Genomic DNA, 19,512 nt, shown 5'->3' on the forward strand with positions numbered 1-19,512 from the left:
TATATGGCCTTTATTATGTTGATGTACATTCCTCTAAACCTAATTTGTTGAGGGTTTTCATCATGAATGGATGTTGTACTTTGTCAAGTGCTTTTTCTGCATCATCTGAAATTTTCATATGGCTTTTATCAATGTCATGCATTGATTTGTGAATGTTGAACCACTCTTGCATCCCAGAAATAAATTCCACTTCATTGTGGTACATGATTTTTTTAATGTATTGTTGGGTGCTGGCCTCATAGAATGAATTTGAAAGCTTTCCTTCCTCTTCTATTTTTTGGAATAGTTTCAGAAGAGTAGGTGTTAACTCTTCTATAAATGCTTGGTGAAATTCACCCATGAAGCCGTCTGGTCCTTGGACTTTTGTTTATTTTGATTACTGACTCAATTTCTTTGCTGGTAATCGACCTGTTCAAATTTCCTCTCTCTTTCTGGTGGTTTTTGGGTGGTTATAGGTTCCAGGAATTTTATTCATTTCTTCTAGGTGGTCCAGTTTGTTGGCATATAAGTTTTCATAATATTCTTTTACAATCCTTTTTTCCCCTGTAGTGTTGGTTTCTTCTGTTTCGTTTCTGATTTTATTTGACTCCTCTCTGTTATTTTGATGAGTCTGGCTAAGGGTTTATCAATTTTGTTGATCTTTTCAAAGAACCAGCTCCTGGTCTTATTGATCTGATCTATTGTTTTTTTTAGTTTCTGTTTTGCTTATTTCTGCTCCAATCTTTATTATTTCCTTCTTTCTACTGGTTTTGGGTTTTGTTTGTTCTTCTTTTCTAGCTCCTTTAGGTGTAAGGTTAGGTTGTGTAATTGAGATTTTTCTTCTTGAGGTAGGCCTGTATTTCTATTAACTTCCCTCTTAAAACAGCTTTTGCTGCATCCCAAAGATTTGGGACCATTGTGTTTTCATTTTCATTTGTCTCCATATATTTGTTATTTCCTCTTTGATTTCCTTAAAAATTTTAAAAAATGTTTATTTATTTTGAGAGGAAAGGGAGGGAGAAAGAAGGGAGGGAGGGGGGCACAGAGAGAGAGAGAGAATCCCAAGCAGGCTCTGTGCAGCCAGTGCGGGGCTCCATCTCACGAACTGTGAGATCATGACCTGAACCAAAGTCAAGAGTTGGACATTTAAACAACTGACCCACCCAGCTGCCCCTCCTCTTTGATTTCTTAACTGACCCATTTCTTGTGTAGTAGCATGTTATTTAACCTCCATGTATTTGTGTTCCTCCCAGATTTTTTGTTGTGGTTGACTTCTAGTTTCATAGTCGGAAAAGACACATGGTATTACTTCAACTTTTTGAGTGTGTTGAGACTTGTTTTGTGGCCTAATATGTGATCTATTCTGGAGAATGTTCCATGTGCACTGAAAAAGATTATTCTGCTGTTTTAGGATGGAATACTTTGAACATATCTGTTAGATCCATCTGGTCCAGTGTATCATTCAAAGCCACTGCTTTCCTTGTTGATTTTTTGTTTGGATGATCTGTCCATTAATGTAAATGGGGTGTTAAAGTCCCCTACTATTATTTTATTCCTATGGATTCCTTCCTTTATGTTTTTTACTAGTTGCTTTACGTATTTGGGTGCTCCCATGTTGGGTGAATTAATATTTACCATTGTTATATCTTCTTATTGGATTGTTCCCTTTGTAATCATAAAGTGTCTGTCTTTGTCTCTTTGTTATAGTCATTGCTTTAAAGTCTACTTCGTCTGATACAAATATTGCTACTCTGGCTTTCTTTTGACGTCTGTTGGGTTGGTAAATGTTTCTCCATCCCCTGACTTTCAATCTGCAGGTATCTTTAGTTCTGAATGAGTCTCTTGTAGGCAGCATAAACATGGATCTTGATTTTTTTTTTTTGTCCATTCTGTCATCTTATGTCTTTTGATTGGATCATTTAGTCCATTTACATTCAAAGTAATTATTGATAGGTATGTGCTTAATTGCCATTTTGTTACTTATATTATGGTTAATCTTATAGTTCTTCTCCGTCCCTTTCTTCTCTTGCTTTCTTCTCTTGGATGCTAGCTTCCTTTAGTGATTATACTTGGATTCCCTTTTCTCTTTATTTTTTTGTATATCTGTTACCGAATTTTGGTTTTTTATTACCATTAAGTTTATATATAACATCTTCTGCGTATAGCAGTCTGTATTAAGTCGATGGTTGCTCAAGTTTTTACCCACTCTGAAGCACTAAATTTTTACTCCTCTCCCCTCCACGTTTTGGCTATATAGTGTCATACTTTACATCCTTTTATTTTGTGAACCCCTTGACTAATTTTTATAGATATACTTATTTTTATTGCTTTTGCGCTTCCTACTTTTCTTATTCCCACTTATGGTCTTTCCTTTCCATTCAAAGTGTCCCTTTTAACATTTCTTGTAAGGCTGGCTTAGTGGTGACGACTTCCTGTAACTTGTTTTTCTGAGAAACTCTTTGTCTCCTTGTATTCTCAATAATAGCCTTGCTGGATAGAGAATTCTTGGCTGCAGATTTTTTCTTTCCTTTTAGTATTTTGAATATGTCATTCTATTAACTTCTGGCCTGCGAAATTTCTGCTGAAATATCAGCTGATAGCTTCATGGGGTTTCCTTTGTATGTATCTGATTTCTTTTCTCTTGCTGCTTTTTAAAGTGTTTCTTTATCACTACTTTTTGTCGTTTTAATTACTGTGACTTGGTGTGGACCTCCTAGGGTGGGTTTTGTTAGGGGCTCTCTGTGCCTCCTGGATCTGGATTTCTGTTTCCCTCCCCAGATTTGGAAAGTTTTCAGCTATTATTTCTTTGAATACATCTTCTTCCCCCAGCCCTTTTTTTTCCTCTTCTGCTTCCAAGATCGCTATAATGTGACTGTCATTCTCCCTGCTGATGGTGTTGCATTCCCTTAATCTATTTTCATTTTTTCATGATTTTTCTCTCTCTCCTGTTCAGCTTGATTGCTTTCAGTTACTCTGCCCTCCAGTTCACTGGTCCATTCTTCTGCCCCCCCCCCCTACTCTACTGTTTATTCTCTCTGGTGTATTTTTATTTTAATCATGGAGTTCTCCATCCCTGATTGGTTCTTTTTCATGTGTTCTGTGTCTTTCTTGAAAGTCTCGCTGAGTCTCTCCACTCTTTCTCGAGTCCAGTGAGTGTCTTTATGACCGTTACTTAAAATTCTCTGTCAGGCATGTTACTTACCTCCATTTCATTTAGCTCTCTTACTGAGATGTGGGACATATTCCTTTGTCTCCTCATTTTGTCTCCCTGTCTGTGTCTGTTCCTATTTATTAGGAAAGTAAGCTACGTCTCCTGCTCCTGAAGGCCGTGGCCTTGTAAATAGCAGGTCCTGTGCGCCCACCGTGTAATGTCCCCCGTTCTCCAGAACCTGGCGCTTCAGCAGTGTCTCCTGTGTGTTGCACGTGCCCTGCTGTTGTGGCCGGGCTGTGTTTGCATTTAGTCCAGTTGGCTGTAATGTCTCCCTCTGCCTGATTGTGGGCAGTGTTTGATCCCTGTGTCGTTAGCGGGCCGGTCTGGGGCCGATTTGGGCTTGAATTGAGTCAGATCAGGCATTTGTCAGAGATGCAGTAGAAGAAAATGTTGGGGGGATTTCCTCTGTGTTGTCCCCTGAGGACCTTTGATTGGTGGGTGGGGCCTGCAGTTAGACCAGGTGTCAGCCACAGTGGGGCTGCCGTAGGTGGTTATCTTCCCCTCGCCTTGGGGCTGGGGTCAGTTTGGTGTGACACTGGGCCCTATCAGGGGTGCCCGCACACTGCCGGGTTGTGGCTCTGCTTTGGATGGACTTCTCCTGAGGGTGGGGCCACCGGATAACTAGGGGCCAGGGACGCACTGCCATCAAGGCCAGTGCCAGTCTGCCGTGGGAGGGGATTTGCAACGAACCGGAAGACTCCAGCTGAGACCGAGATGAGTGGGATTTGAGCAGGGGCGGGCAGGGCACACTGTTTGCAAGCTGGGTGGAGACTGTTCCCACTTCCTTGGTTCTCGCAGGTGTCTGTGTATCTTGGCCGGGGGTCAGGGGAGGGAAACCGCACCTGCCAGCTCTTTTGCTCTTGGAGAAGTCTCCCGACAACCCCTGCCCTTCCAGCACCCACTCTGAGATTAGTGAACGAATCCCCTCCCATACACCCCAGGCACTTCTCAAACTGCTGCTTCTGTGCTGCATCTTAGTGGGGCTGTTTTTTGCGCTGTTTCTTTAAGGGCAGGGACTCAGTTTCCCATCCTCCTCTGGCTTACCTGGAGCCGAGCCCACTGATTTTTAAAGTTCCAGGTGTTAAGCCCCGCTGATTGTAAGAACCCACAGAGTTAGGCCTTCTGGTCTTCAAACCCAAACATTATGGGGATTTGTCTTCCTAATGCAGGTCCCTTGTGTTTTGGGTGCCTGGTGTGGGATCTGCTCCTCTCTCCTCTCCCTCTGCACCTGCAGCATCCCCTCCCAGGATCAGATGACCAGACCCAGGGCTCAGTTTGACTCCTGATCCAGTCTCCACCCTTCCTACCCTTTTCGATGTGGCCTCTTCTTCTCTACATTTACCCATGGAGACTCCGTTCTGCCAGGATTCAGGCCATTTTCTGGGTCATTTGCACTGATGTGGGTGTTATCTAGTCGTACCTGTGAACTGAAGTGAGCGTAGGATCCTCCTCCTCCGCCATCTTCCCCGGAAGTCTCCACAAGGATAGAAGTTTTAGTTAACCAGGAATACATAAAAATCTAAATTTGTATGTATATCATGGCATAGCCTCAAAATGTATAAAGCAAAGAATGACATAACTAAATGAAGAAACAAAGTCAAATCATAGTGAGGTATCTGAAAATGCCTCCAGTAAATGATGAACTGACCAGACACACACACAAACTCAGTGAATACACAGACGATTTGAACAATACAGTTAAATACAAAGTCCTCGTTGACATCTAGAGAAACGTGCCCCCAACACCTGCACGATACCCATTCTTTTCAAGAATAAACAGATCGTTTACACGAAATGATGATACCCTAAGCTGTAAGGCAAAGCTCTGAAGATTTCAAAGATTTAAATCGTGTGGTGTGTTCTCATTCGACAGCACGACTGAGATAAAAATCAGCAAGATAATTATGAAGTCACCATGTGTTTTGAAATTAAGAAATAACTTCTAACGTACTGCTCTACGTTGAGTGTTCAAGTAGAAATGGAAATGTGGGAAAACTTTTCCATGCAGGCAGCTCGCTGGCAGACCCACGGCGCGTCCCAGGGTCCACCGGCCTAGTAGACTCGCCAAGGACGCGTTGAGAAAGGGCCACTCATCCTGTTCCGTCGATCGACTTAATCTCGTTCTGCACCAGTGTCTCGCTATTCTCACTGTTTTCGTTTGAAAGCAGGAGGGGTGAATCCTCTCTTACTGCTCTCTTTCATCCACATTATCAACAGGACATTCCCTCACATCTTCTTTTCAGAACTGTAAGTCGGTCTCTCATGCTCGAGCTTGTTTTTGAAAAACTGTTGTGCTGGACAGTTTATCATTGGCAACTTTAGTCACATCTGGTGGGGATTAGAGAGATTTGAAACAGGGAAGTGGTGCGGTGAGGCCGGGCCTAATGGAGGGGCAGGCATAGAAGGAAAGGGGCGGGGTGACGCTGAGATGTCCTGATGGAAAGACTTCACAGTTCAAATGCTCAAGGAGTTTTGAGGACCATTAAGTAACTGAAGTTATTTTCTTTGGTGAGCCAACGGCCCAAGGCAGGATATCCCAAGCGTTTTGCGTACTGCCACGGCATAAGTAGCTGACCCAAAAAGGAAGGCAAGACTTAGTATTCCCGAACTATGGTTTTATCTCTCTCCGCGATGTCTTATTTTTTTGGTATCTAAATCATGTTTTTGGTCTGTTAGAGGAAATGAAATCAATCTATTGATTTTCCTTGTATACAAGCAAATGAGTAGGCTCATCATTATACTTCTTGGAGTTATTACCTGACAGATCATTACAGCTTTAAAAAAAAAAAAAACTGATTTCAACTGGAGCTAGTCATTATTTCCATTAAAATTATTTTACTTATGTAAATAGCCATTGGAAATGTCTTCCCTTATGTAATATAAATTATAACAAGAAGTGTGCAAGATTTAAATAAAGAAAACAATAACATTTTGCCAAAGAATATATAAGAAGACTAGAATAAATAGGAAAATACATCCTAGACAGAAATATTCTATGTTGTACCAGTCTCTAAATCCAGTGAAATCTCAGTAAATCTAATCTAAAACATCCCCCTGTATTCATAAAAAGCCCCAACAAATCTCTATCTAAAATAGTCATAAAAAGCCTCAACAAATAAAGCAATAAATGTAATCTAATACATCCCTGTATTCATAAAAAGCCCTAACAAATCAACAATAAAGATGTCAGCAATGAAACAATTTTTGGCACAACATATGAATAGGAAATTCTGTAAGGAAATACAGATGGCCAATAAAAAAATGAAAAGAAGCTTAAGTTCATTAACAGGGTGTTCCAAGATAAATATACAAGGGGTCATCTGCAGAATTATTATCATTTTAAAAATTAAAAGAAACTGGGGTGCCTGAGCAGTTGGGCATTGGACTTCAGCTCAGGTCACAATCTCACAGTCCGTGAGTTCGAGCCCCGCGTCGGGCTGTGTGCTGACAGCTCAGAGCCTGGAGCCCACTTCGGATTCTGTGTCTCCCTCTCTCTCTCCCTCCCCTACTCGTGCTCTGTCTCTCTGTCTCAAAACTAAATAAAAACGTTTTTAAAAAATAAAAAATGAGAAGAAACAAGGATCAATTGTGAAATAGTGAAGTGTATTAGAGTAGATCACATTAAATAGCGGTTAAAAATGAGATAAACAAACATAATAAAATGATTTCAAAGAAACAAAACTATTTTCTTTAAACAAGTATGTCAGAATCTATATCCAAATAGTTTTTCTCCTGTAATTCCTTTGGCAAATATGAACATTTAAAAAAATTTTTTTTTAAGTTTATTTATTTTTGAGACAGAGGGACCACAAGCAGGGGAGGGGCAGAGAGAGAAGAGAGAGCCATAATTAAAGCAGGCTCTGAACCTTCGGCACAGAGTGCAATGCGGGGCTCGAACTCAGCAACTGTGAGGTCATGGCCTGATCCCAAACGAAGAGTTGGACGCTTAACCCACTGAGCCACCCAGGTGCCCCAGATAAGCATTTTTTAAAAATGAAACCGAAAAGGGCACCTGGGTGGCTCAGTCGGTTGCGTGGCCCACTTCAGCTCAGATCATGATCTCATGGTTTGAGTCTGAGCCCCACATCCGGCTCTTCTACTGTCAGCACAGAGCCCACTTCGGACCTTCTGTCCCCCCTCTCTCTCTGCCCCGCCCCTGCTTGCTCTCTCTCTCTCAAAAATAAATAGGCATTAAAAAAAAAAAAACCCACAATGAGATAGATTTATATTTTATTGATCCAGAAAGTCCTAGAGTACATATTGTTAAAAGAACCGAGTTTCAAGAAATACAATATTATCACTTTTATGTTAAAATAATGCCACATATAATGTGCGTGCACGAGCGCGTGCCTCTGAGGAAGAAGATACAGGGAGCTGACACCTTCTGATTCATGGGGAGCAGACAAGCCAGGAGCAGCCACATGGTGGCGTCCTCCACCTGCTACTGAACACGCTTCCGTATAACTTAAATATGTTAAGACCCGAAAGCTTCCCTGCATCGGTTACGTAATTAGGAAAACAGAAATGTGAGCATGCGTCACGTAACAGCCTCGTTAGAGTCAACTGCCCTCGAACTCAGCTTGCTTTACCGGTTTTCTGCAATCTTCCTGTGTCTATCTCCTAGTCCATATCTTCGTGGGTGTGGGTTTCACATACTGCCACCTGTCAAAATAATCCCCGTGCCTCCGTCATATTCCATATTCTGAATGGACCATGACTTGACCTCTGTTCTTCTTCTGCGGAACAGTGACTGGCCTTCGGGAGACTGTCGTCCGCACAACTTTTCTCACGGTTTTGAATTCTTGGGACAGAACTCTTGAAGTTGGATCGCTGAAAGGAAGCGGATGAACAGTTGCGCTTTGGGTAGCATGTTCTCCAGGTTCCAGTGAAAGTACAAGTGTGACGGGTGGACAGTCTCCCACGCTCGGCTTGCGCGTGCACTCCCCACGGAGCTGCGTAGTGTTGTTGCCTCTGCAGACACTTTGCACTCCTTGCTTGCACACCGTAGTCCTCTATTACTTCTCTTCTGCAAACTCCTTCAATACCTTCAGGGTAATCATATTTTCTAAAAACCAGCAACGACACAAATCTTAAAAACATGCAATACTTTTATGTATTCCAAAACATTAACCTAACAGAAGAAAGAAGACTGAATTCTGCCTCCCGTTATGCTTATACATTAGTTCAGCAGCTGGAAATCAAAGCTAATTCACCCAGTAAAATAGGTGACCTAGATTGCCTGGACACGTCTTTTCCCCTGCGGACTCAGCAAGTCTGTTTTGATTTGGATGCAGAAAACGTGCCTTGAATAGTTTTCGTTTTTCTGAGTCGGTGCCCATCCTGCCCCGGTCCAGGGAACAGGCGGACTAAGTGCGTCCGGAAGCCGCAGGGAGCGATGCCGTCGGTAGGTGGCGGAAGAGGACCACATCCCAGCCCACCACGCGTTTCCCCCACCCCTGCCCCTCGGCCACCTCGTGTGGGCGGGGACCTCCGAGGACCCCGAGCAGCCGCTCTCACGCCATCGGGAGTCCGCCTCCTCTGGCGTCTCCAGGAACAGAGGGGTCTCATTGGAACAGAGGAGTCTCATTTGGATCCTCAGTGATCCCTCGCCGAGGCCGGGCCGGGCTTCCCCTCCCAGGCCTGAGACCCCCTTCTCCCAGCGCCTCGCGCTGCAGGTCTGGCACGCTTCCCCCCTCCCAGCGCTCGGGGAATTTAGGAGACTACCGGGCAGGAGGCTAGAACTTCAAGTTCTGGGCCAGACATGACTTTTCCCTGTTTGGGAGGAAAAACACCTAAAATATTAAATCCTTTACAAGGAGACTTGTGAAGTGCACACAATTCCTATTCGGTCTTCCTTGCTTTCAAATCAAGAAGAAAGCCTAATATATATTAATATAATATATAATATTAAATAATAATAAATATATAAATAAATAATATATAATATTAAATTTTATATATATTATATGTATATGTACATATAATATAAATACATATATACATATATATAAAATACATATATATATACAGAGACACACACACATATATATATACACACATATATACATATACATACATAAGTATATGTGGGAGAAAAAGAAAAATTTTAAACCCTCATCCCTAGCTCACCCTCCCTTTAGGGGACCCCTTTCCACCCATAGAAACTGAGCCCAGGACCATGCCTGCTCCCAGGCAGTACATTCCCTTCAGCCTGGAATATTTACTCCAGTAATTCCTCAGGGGTCTCAGGCTATCAGCCCCAGGCTTCACTGCACCAAGACCTACACACCCCTGGCCGACCCTGGTCGGGGGAGGGTGGGAGGGGTCCTGTCGGCTTTGGCTTCAAGGCCTCCCAGTGCCCGGGCAGGCGTGGGCACTCTTAGGGTGGTTCTGCTGGAGACAAATGGTCCTCCAGGGAAACGTGCCATAACAGCTGAATCAGTAAACAAATCTTTACTTTCCGAGAAAACCATCTCAGATTTTAAGAAGGAAGGGAGGTTTTCCTCACTTGCCAAACGGTGCGGTTCAAAGTTCTCTTACTGTTCAGAACAACGTCACCTCTTGCCTTCGACATCATCACCGGGCACCCCCATTCCACCCTTCCTTTTGCAGCGTGCGTCTTTGAGCTGACCCAGAGTAAGAACTGTCTTCACGTCTGAGGCGTTTCCCTCTCGGCGAGCATTCCCTTCAGGAACACAAACACTAGGCTCCCTTAACTCGGAAATGTCATCTCGTAGGCATTAGATTCTTCGGTTCCTCCCCAGCCTCAGTCTATGGGAGGAGGGAAGGTGGGAGCTTTTTTTCTTCGGTTTCCGTGACAAACCACGATGGGAGGGCTGTGCCGCTCGGTGTAACCACAGACATCACACAACCGAAGGCGTGGTTCGGGTGTGAACACCCATGTGTTACTAGCAGTCTGATGCTCACAGAACGGGGGCCCCACCCAAGAATCCAGCTACAGGACTAAAGAAGGGGGTTTGTCCTTTTTTGAGGCCCAGATTGACCCAACCTGGACCCACGAAGACTTTGTCTCCATTAAAAGAGCATTTATAGGACTGGTCATTTCAGTGGCTGTAATTGACTCATGCAAATGGGACCCCAGTCACAGCGGTCAAAACTTTCATTTCTCCCTTTTGCACGAAACAACGGTGAGACTAGGGTTAATTTGCCTCCACGAAATAGGTCAGGCAAATTCTTACAAGGCCGGGCCATGAAGCAACATTTCCGGGGGCCTCAGGCCAATAGTTCTCTGGAAAAAAATGGAAATATCAGGGGCCTCGACAGGCCAGGGACATTCTAGTGCCCTCTGGGTAGACAGACATTATTAAGCACGCAGTTCAACTAGATATCGGGAACAACCAGACCGTTTCTGACAGTGAGTCTCAGCGGCCCCGACCGCACCAGCTGTCCAGTGCAGCTCTGGGGAACTTGGAGTGGATCCTGAAAATGGCACATGCCTGATAATCATGATTACTGGTATCGGGCCGTCCCTGTACTCTTCTTACCAAGTGTGGAGGAAGCCAGATAGGCTATTCTTTGGTGACATCACCCAAGGAAAATGGCCCCGTGTTCCTGGCCTAAAAGAGAACCGCTTGGAATTTACTCTTCCCCTCGGGAGAACGAAATACTAAAGTTCATTCTCTTCTCCCGTCGTGACCCGGGGCAGAAAAGAACGACTGGATGATTAAGGAGAAAGAGCAGTGCTCCAAAACTGGACGAGTAGACGGAATACTGCTCGGCAATGAGAAGGAATGAAACCCTGCCATTTGCAGCAACGTGGGTGGAACGGGAGGGTATTAAGCTGAGTGAAATAAGTCAGAGAAAGACCGATACCGTATGTTCTCGCTCGTATGTGGATCTTGAGAAACTCGACAGAAGCCCATGGGGGAGGGGAAGGGGAAAAATAGTTACAAACAGAGAGGGAGGGAGGCAAACCACAAGAGACTCTTAAATACAGAGAACAAACCGAGGGGTGATGGGGGGGTGGGAGGGAGGGGAAAGTGGGTGATGGGCATCGAGGAGGGCACCTGCTGGGATGAGCACTGGCTGTTGTATGGAAGCGATGAACCGCAGGAATCTACCCCCAAAACCAAGAGCACACTTTAGACACTGTATGTTAGCCAATGTGGCAATAAATTATATATCTATATGATATGTCTATCATATATATAACAATATATATAACAATAAATTATATATAACTATATACATAACAGTAAATTACAAATATATATATATATAAACAAAACAAAATATATATAAGAAAACAAAACAAAATTGGACAAGTAAAGGAAGAAATCCTTCCAGGGATCAAACTTCATCCTAGGCTGACAGTTTGCAAAGCTCATTAAAGACAGCAAGAACTCCTTGGGCATGTCATTGCAGAGCACTCTGAACTCACAGGGCTATACCACAAGGAAGAATTTTCTCTGAGGAGTCATTAGGTAGTTGTAGCGTTTATCCAGACTGAGCCCCCGGTAGAGTCACGGTGGACACAGAGGAGGTAGGAACTGGAGAGCTGGAGAGCGGCAGAAACCCACATCAGCAGGGTTCGTTCTCATCACCACACTCAGCCCAAGGTTTTTCATCAGTGTAGATTGGAAACGAATGAGCGTATCCGAAATTCCCAGCACCATTTGCAATTTGTCGTAGGTCATGCTCAAAGTCACTGCGAGAAACCTGTGTCCGGCCCTTGTTCCAGAGCGTGGAGTCGGCCGTTCTCGACTCCCACGCTGGTTTTTAGAGGCTTGTGGGTTGTGAATCCTTGGGTGGTGGCGGAAGAAAGGGCTCCGTCGGGGGCATCTGTCTCACCCTTGAGAGGGGGCCTCTGGATCCCAGCGCCGGGCAGGTCGGGTGTGGGAGCAGCAGCTGGCTTTTCCTGGTTTCCTTCCAGACTGTTCTGCGTCCCTTTCCCCCTATTTCCTCCACACGCCTCCCTCCAGGCCCCTTCTAGCTTCCGCTGAGCGTTTTCTTTCTCTGCATCTGTCCAGACCCCAACCATCCTCACGCTGACCCGCTGGGCGCCTCCGGCCTGCACCTGTCTCTCGCCTCGCCTCTGACTCCTCCCCCATCTTCCCCGCGCAACAGAGCACCTGCCGGAGAGCCAGTCATATTATGGCACTTAGTCTGGTCTTCTCTGTCTGCGAGCTCTGCCAGGTTGGGGACTCTATATTTCTATGGCCACACGGCCTCATACGGTGACATTTCAATTCATGCTTATCAGTAACAACGGTCAGCATGCGACTCTACTAAGTGTCAGGCGCTCTGTTAGGCATGCAACATACATCGCTTCCTAAAGGATACAAGGCAGGTTTCGTTATCCCTGTTTAACCAACGGGGAAGCCAAGGCCCCCAAAGCCAGTTAACTAACTTGCCCAAGGTCACACCATCTGTTTGGATCGAGAAGCTTGAACTTGCCTCTTCCTGCCTATGAAGAGCCGTCACCCCTCGGGTGCTGCTTCACTGGTCCACGGACCGGACGCCTGTGGACTCTGTCCGTAGCTGAGCTCTTCTCCTGAACCTTCCACCTCAGCAGCCCTCGGGGGTCGAGGGAGATGGTTCAAATGACCTAATGGGGCCTCAGGACCTTTGCGAGGTTTGATGGCAGGCGTGTAGAGTGAGCCTGTACCCCCATAAACTTGTCCTTCGCGATGCTAAAGGCTTTTCTGGAGGCAGGTGAGCAGCTGCGTGGGACTGGAGTGATGCCTGGGAATGTGTTCCCACCACGCGAGCCTCCTTCTGGGAGGAACTGGGACGGACGATTGGGCAACTCTTCTCTCTCTCCACATCTGCCTTCTCCCCACAGAGGATACCTTTTGGTTTCCTTCCTTCCTTCCTTCCTTTCTTCTTCCTCTTCTTCTTCTTCTTCTTCTTCTTGATAACTCTCTCTCTCTCTCTCTCTCTTTTTTTGATAACTGTCTGTGTCTAAGGATGCTTATAGACATTTCCTTTTCCCAGCTGCAGCAAGAACCGGGTGGATGTTTCAGATTCTTGGGGTTCTCAGAGACGGGTCATGTCAACAATGCCGTCCTCTTAGGGTATCAAGGAGTATTAAAGGTTTTTATTCAGAGGATCGTCCTGCCATATGGTGAGGGGGAAATACGATCCGTATTAGTGCCTTCCAAATTCCAAATGTAAGATAACAATACATTGAATGCCGAATTATCATCATTCAGGACGAACGGTTTATCCAGGGCTTCTGTTGGCTCTCCATCAATATGCTAAGTTTTTAATAAGTGTTGTCTTATTTAATCACCCAAACCAACCCCCGTATGACAAGTATCTATTAATTGCACAAGCTGGAGTAAGTTACGTAGCCTCATGGGCCTCAGTGCCCCCGGTCTGCAAGACGGACATCATAATAATGCCTGCCCCGTGAGGTTGAGATGCCAGAATTAAGTAATCCACATAAAGGGCTGAGCCCAGTGCCTAAGACAAAGTAAATGCTCGGGCATTCTGTGCCCTGGTCCCCATTGTACAGATCAGGAATATGAGCCTTGAAGGAACCTGCCCGAGTTCACAGAGCAAGATCCAAACCCAAAGCTCAAAGGGGAACCCTCTAACCACCTTGCCCCGCCGCCGTGCCTGTGGGTGCTTGTTGTCGTTGGCTCGATTCACTAATTAATCATTTACACTGCGTCTTATGTCCCTCATCTCCACCGTGTCTGGAGATGAACTCAATTGGTTAGAGCCCAGGGCTGCAAAGATCAGGGCCGGTTGACGCCTCCCTCGCCGGCCACCCTGCAATGCTTTGTTTATTTTCGAGAGAGACGGAGTGTGAGCAGTGGGGGGGAGCAGAGAGGGAGGCACAGAATCCAAAGCAGGCTCCGGGCTCCGAGCTAGCGGCAAAGAGCCTGATGCGGGGCTCGAACGGGCGAGGCCATGACCTGAGCCCCAGTCAGACGCTAACTGCGAACCGACCGAGCCACCCGGGCGCCCCTTCGTGGGTAATTATTCACAGTGCCCTGTCATTCTCAAACGGTGTTGGTTGAGACGATCGGTTATGTGGTCGCCCTCCCCGGAGTGGCGCCATCTTCAGCAAAGAGGCAGCATGTTCTCATAATCTTTTGGCTCCTTGCCCCTGTGCACAGACCGTCAGCAGCCACGACTTGCACGCCTGGGCGTCTTCCCTACCCCAAATCGCCGATTGCATTTAGGCTTCACCCCTCCCTGCTTCCCCAGTACTTCCGGCTTCGGATTCTTGGTGGCGGCCTGGGGTTTAAGGACGTCGGCTCTGGGGGTCTCTCTCCTGGGTCCACCACTCACTGGCTGGCAAATCACTTCCCCTTTCTCCAAGCCCTTCCTCATCTGCAGAGGAGACAGGAGACCCTCTGGCGAGGTTGTTACGACGTGGGGCTCAGGAGACCTCAGCCGCCTGGCGGTCGCAGTGGTGAAAAAGAGATGACGGGGTAGTCTCGCTCATCAGACAGGAGTCCCTGGTTTTATCACAAGTGTCCCTGCCAGGCACCAACATACCACACGAAGCATGATGAAGGATCCTGGGATTAGGAGGCAGAATATCCCGACAGAGTATTTCATTCCTGGTAAACAAGGCTGAAGGCTGAGCTTACAAGGCGAGGGACGCCCGTGGGTATGACTTGTGAGCTGCGGTACCGGCCGCCTGCCCCATACCCATCAAGCTCTCTGGAATGCAACTGCCGCTCTTCACAAGGCCTTCACGTTTGCTCAGCTTCTAAGAAGAGACCACTAGAGTCTCGGAGAATCTGGGTTGCCCCCTAGCGCCTCAGGGAGCCCTCATGCAGGGTCCCCCGCCCCAGCCTGGTTTCCCAGCACGGTGACCCTTGCTCCGGACTTGTCTTTCTATTTCTGCTGTGCCTCATGTTTCAGGGACCTGCTCGCTGCCTGTCATTATGGTGGAGGTATGAAAATCGAGCAGAAGTGAGGCAAAAGGGTTTTAGCTTTATCTTCCCATGACCCATTCTCTCCGCTCTTGGTAAGAGCACTTCCGTTTTCTTTGCTGAACCACTCGCTCCCACTCTTTGGGTGGGGCTGACCCCTCAACTCCAGCGATTGGTACGCGACTGAGGTCAGAGCCACGGCGATTGGTTCACGGAGACCACATGACTCCACTTGAGCCAATGAGAAGCAGTCCTGAGATTTTTGCTGGGCTGATGGGGGAGGGGCACTCCCTCCTTTAGGGTTACTAGCACCTGGGGGTTACTGGAGGCTGTCTTTGCCACCTAAAAAACAAAGCAAGCACAGACAAAAACCAAAGCTGGCAGAGGTAAGAAGATAGATTTATGATGACATTGTTTGGGCACCTGATCTAGCTGTGTTTGAACCCCTTCAAACCTAATTCCTGAGCCAAATAAATTCTCTTTTATGCACGTGCTATTTTTTTTTTTAATTTTTTTTTTCAACGTTTATTTATTTTTGGGACAGAGAGAGACAGAGCATGAACGGGGGAGGGGCAGAGAGAGAGGGAGACACAGAATCGGAAACAGGCTCCAGGCTCCGAGCCATCAGCCCAGAGCCCGACGCGGGGCTCAAACTCACGGACCGCGAGATCGTGACCTGGCTGAAGTCGGACGCTTAACCGACTGCGCCACCCAGGCGCCCCATGCGCGTGCTATTTTTAAAAAATTTTTAATGTTTGTTTTGAGAGACAGACAGAATGGGAGTGGAGGAGGGGCAGAGAGAGAGAGAGAGAGGGAGACACAGAATCTGAAGCAGGATCCAGGCTCCGAGCTGCCAACACAGAGCCTGACATGGAGCTCGAACTCACGAACTGTGAGATCATGACCTGAGCCAGAGTCAAACACCCAACCGACTGAGCCCCCCTGGGGTGCCCCAATGTGCACGCTATTTTTGAATTAAGTTCTTGTTGCAACCCAGAGAGTCCTGGTTAATATAATAGGGAAATGTGTCCTCTCTCGAAAGGCTTGCATTTTTAACAATAGACATGTCTTCAGCCCCAAAAATGGATGGAGCACTCGGACGTGGGTCTGGGCACGAGAGACTGGCTCAGAGCCCACCCCACCCGTGACGGTCATGCCTGCCTGGCGTTGAGGCCAGCCCGGCTCCAAGGACTGACCTGTCGGCCCAACAGAGCCCCTTGGCTGTTGAGGCGGGACCCCTCCCTGTGAGCACGTTTCTAGTGGAAGGCCACATGGATGGCCCGCCCTTAAGACCAGCGGCAGCAGCCTGCACAGTAGGGACGGGGAGTGCTCCCACGTGAGCATCAGCTGGGGTGTCAGCCTGTCTAGAACCACCGTCTCTCACCCTCCCTCCGTCTCCGGGTCCCCGCTTTGGACAGGCAGCCGCACTTGGCAGCAAGAGCCTGTTTTTCTGAAAGTTAAAACTGCTCTTCCAGCTTGGGGGGGTGGTGGGTTGGGTGGGGGGCAACAGACACGATCAGGTCACATACCAGACCAACCTTCTCTTTTCTTTCCTTTTTTTTTTTTTAATACGAGTGGCTGTTCTTGTTTTCTTTGAAAGAAGATCACTTTCTGAAGGCAGAGAGATGGGGCTCCCTCTCGGTGGGTGGGACCCAGGAAAGAATTACAAGGATGAGAAACAGAATCCAATCCCAGAGGACTGAAAGAATCTTCTTCACATGGACAGCAGTTACGTTCATTAATGGCTCACGACTGAGTTCAGGCTCGTTTTTGGATCCGTGGGATTGTCTTACTTTTTTTATTATTATTTTTAAAAAACTTTTAATGTTTCTTTTTGAGAGAGAGAGAGAGAGACAGAGCACGAGCAGGGGGGGGGGGAGCAGAGAGAGAGGGAGACACAGAATCCGAAGCAGGCTCCAGGCTCCGAGCCGTCCGCACAGAGCCCGACGCGGGGCTCGAACTCACAAACCGTGAGATCAGAACCTGACCCAAAGTCCAGCGCTTCACAGACTGAGCCACCCAGGGGACCTGTGTCCCCAACCAGGGCAAGGGTGCTGGGCTTTCAGACTCTCTTACCAGCAGTCGGAGTCTCTGGTTGTGGATGGCTCTGTGGGGAAACTCCCAGGCTTTCCGCACTTGTGAGCAGAATGACTGTAGATCAAGGGCAATTGTGAGCCAAAGCACAAAGCCGGGAAAGGAGGGAAACCCACGCACAGATGTGGTTAAAGGACACCCTGTATCTGGGGTGGGCCCAAGACTGCTCACGAAAGGCTTATCACGAAAGACCACAAAATGCAGGGCTGCTGGGCTCACCCCTTTGGGGAAGATTAACCAGCCATAAAGACGCCCCTTCTTTCTGCCACCACCGTTTCCACCCTGACTCCCGCGTGCACACAATTCAACCTTCCACAGCTGAGTTCATTTGCCTCCCTGACCGCAGCCCATCAAGAAGCTTCTTTCTGCTTTCTGCTGAGATTTCGGTTTGGAGACTTGAGGGAATCACATTCAGTCCGGCTGTTGGCCTGGATTGGGGTGGTGCGGACTTACCAGTGGGGTCGCCATCGTGGGGTGGCCGAGCTTGGACGCAGGCCCGGTGAAGCAGAGGAAACCGGTCCACGGGGAGAAAGAAGAGCGTCTGGTCAGATTAATAGCTAATAAATATTAAGTGCTGGCTGCGCACCAGGTACTGTTTTCACAAGGATGAGCTCATCCGGTCCTCACCGCAACGCGGAGGAGTAGGCGCGAAAGCTGTTCCCATCCGAGGTCGAGGGCGCTCATGTCTCAAGTGGCTTAGCCAGGGTCAGGCAGCTTCCAGGGGTGCAGTCAGGATTCAGTCTTCGGGATTCAGTTCTCCAGAGCCGTGGGCTGCCCACAGAGCCAGGAGGGCACCCCAGCACTCAGAAGCCCGGATTAGACTTTGTGGTAAGTCAAGGCCAGGCAGAGTCTGATTCACGGCCATCTGGGTTCTCGGTGGTGGTCCTCTCCCTCACACACCTGCCTGAAACGTTTGTCCTATCATCTTTTTTTTTTAAGTTTATTTATTTTGAGAGAGAGAGAGAATACACACATGAGCAGGGGAGAGCCCGAGAGAGAGTAAGAGGGAAGATCCCAAGAATTCCCATGCTGTCAGTGCAGAGCCCGGTGTGGGGCTCGACCTCAAACAGTGAGATCATGACCTGAGCCAAAATCACGAGTCAGGCACTTAACCCACTGAGCTACCTAGACACCCCTGTCCTAGCATCTTATAATAAATACCTTCCCCGTGCTTTAACAGAACCACACTTGGGTTGTGTTTACAGTGAATTGCTATGTTTGCAACAAGGAGACCCTTGGAAGGACACCTGCTCTTGATGAAAGGAGAGAGGAACCAAAGTTTGTTTCCAGCTCTTTCCAACTCCAAAAGTTCCCTTTCCTGGCCTCATGCCTCAGATCGGCTGTGCACAGGCGTCTCACCCAGGTTGGACTCTTGGGTGCGATAAAGGAAATTTTCGACTTTTCATGTTGGTGGGTCCTGCTCCTGGGCTCCCAGGGAAGCTATACTTTACATTTATCAAGGTCAGAATGACTCGGCAAGACCTCAAAGCCGGGGCTCTATTTCTGCCCGGAGCACACTTGTACATCTGCTTCGTCAAAAAAATAAATAAATAAATAACCAAAACAGAGCATTCCAAACACAAAGATAAGAAAACAAACCTCCCTGGTTCCCATAAGATTAGAGCCCTACAGCTTTGCACACACTAAAAACACTAAGATAAAGTCTGTAACTTTCTGGAATGTCTTTCGTCATGATGATTTGTAACTCTTTATGTAAAACAAACAAACATACATAACCCGGCACCAAAAGTCCCTTCCCTACAACAGTCTCTTTTTTTGTAAAGACTGTGTATCCCGGGCCGTTGTCTTAACTTGGGGTCAAAGAAAAAACTCTTTTCCTTTCTCTTTAAAATTTAAAAAAAAAAAAAAAAGGTCTGTTCAACTTGTGTCGACAGGTGTCAGAACAGGCCGTGCCTGGGCGGTGAGACGGTAGTGGCTGGATGGCCACTACAACCTTAACTTTGTCACCTCTGAATTGGAAAGTAAAAGTCCCCCTCGGAGAGAAAACCCCCCCAGGGGATGAGCCCTTTCAGGTGGACATGGGACAAGGGAGAGACAATGAGGAACCCCAAACTCTAGGAATTGTCAAAGAAATCATGCAATTTCTTTGCGTGTTGTGGATTCAGGCAGAGTGGCTTTATTTTCTTTCTCCACCTGTAAGAGGGGCCAGCGGATGCCCTGTCTGTCCAACAAGAGAACCTGAGAGATATACATAGTGGAAGAGAAAATAGCATAAGGCTGCTAACTTCGTTTATGGTTTACGTAAGAAGATTCTGTCTCCTATAATAGTCATGTTCTACAGCCAATGCAACAAATGTAATTTCCTATCACCAGCACACATTACAGCCTTTATGGAGGATTCAACAAAAT

General features: G+C 47.0%; 1 long non-coding RNA gene across 1 annotated transcript; it reads right to left on the reverse strand.

Annotated features, from left to right (window-relative positions):
• Positions 1-7,403: 7,403 nt before the first annotated feature.
• Positions 7,404-10,051, reverse strand: LOC125165185 (uncharacterized). Its single transcript, XR_007152010.1, has 2 exons — positions 9,699-10,051; positions 7,404-8,255 (listed from the first exon to the last, which is right to left on the reverse strand). It is a non-coding gene; the product is annotated as an uncharacterized LOC125165185 (long non-coding RNA).
• Positions 10,052-19,512: the final 9,461 nt, after the last annotated feature.

The sequence above is a fragment of the Prionailurus viverrinus genome, chromosome B2 (assembly GCF_022837055.1).
Source record: "Prionailurus viverrinus isolate Anna chromosome B2, UM_Priviv_1.0, whole genome shotgun sequence".
Lineage (NCBI taxonomy): Eukaryota > Metazoa > Chordata > Mammalia > Carnivora > Felidae > Prionailurus > Prionailurus viverrinus.